Raw genomic sequence first — 1,292 nt, forward strand, 5'->3', positions numbered from 1 at the left:
TGCCTACTTAGGTGACAGTTGAGACTCTTTGGGGGGAAGGCAATGTTTTTTAAAAGTGTAATATTCGTGCAGATGATGGGGGGGGGGGCACTCCCCCGGAGAATTTTCGAAAGTATAGCTTCAAAAACGTATTGTTAGCCTTTTTAGATATTTTGGGCATTGTTTGCAAGAGGAGGTATTTCAGAAATTCCCCAAAACATTTTCAAAATCATAGCTTTAAAACGTATGTGTATAAGCAAAGTTTGGAAACACTAGGAGAAGGAAGGGGGGTTTCAGGAATTCTTTCCAGGCAAACTTTCTCAATTGAAGTTTCCAAAGCGCACATTTAGGTGACAATTGACGCTCTTTGGAGGGAGGGCGATGTTTTTTGAAATTGAATCTCTTCAACAAGTTTGTTACCGATAAATTGCCCCTCCCAGGAACTTTTCAGGCGATATCGCGTGAAAAGAGAATGTATAATTTTGCTGAACGTCTTTAAACTATCTTTGACAATGTTAATGAGAGCAAAGATCCGGTGCCCCTCCCCCTCCGGGATTTTTTTTTTTTTGAATCAGTTGTCTTAAAAATGCATTCTAGATGATCTTAGGTAATGTTAGGGAGAGAAGAGGCTCGAGAGTACTTTCCAGGAATTTTTTTCGTAGTTAAAAACTCAAGAAAGGGATTGTAGGTCTTCTTCGATAGCATAAAGGGGACCAACAATTCTTGGAAATTGAAGCTAAAAAAACGTTATTTTCGTCGACTTTCAATGACGGGGAGGAGTTTCCGAGAGATAATTTGGAATTGAAGCCCATAAAACGAAATTTAAGACGACCTTTAGTGATGATGGCGAGCGTGTTGGGCACGAAAAATTTTCGGAGTTAGCTTTTAAAACATGGTTTTTGACGATCTTTCGTAATGTTAGTGGGTGAAGCTGTTCGGCGACTTCCTTCGGTAATTTTTCGAAATTTGAATTCTAAAACACAGTCGTAGATAATATTTGCTGATGTTATCAAGGGTTCGGGGGCTCTTCTTATGTAGTGTATTAGAACTACTACGGGCCGTAACTTTTAACAAGTGCTCTAAATATTTCTTAAAAACTAAAATTTGAGTAAAATCATCTTTGTGTAAAAAATTTGTGACCTGTTTAGCATCCATCAGTTTCTGTCTTTGTGCATGTAGCGCGTAATCTCCTTATTATTCTTTGCTTTTTATCCTCACCTCTCACACCCCTTAGATTTTTGCTCAAGAACTTGGATTCACTCTGTAGGCATACATGTATATAAAGCGAATGATAGCCAGACATACGTCATAGT

The sequence above is a fragment of the Uloborus diversus genome, chromosome 1, assembly GCF_026930045.1.
Source record: "Uloborus diversus isolate 005 chromosome 1, Udiv.v.3.1, whole genome shotgun sequence".
Taxonomy (NCBI): domain Eukaryota; kingdom Metazoa; phylum Arthropoda; class Arachnida; order Araneae; family Uloboridae; genus Uloborus; species Uloborus diversus.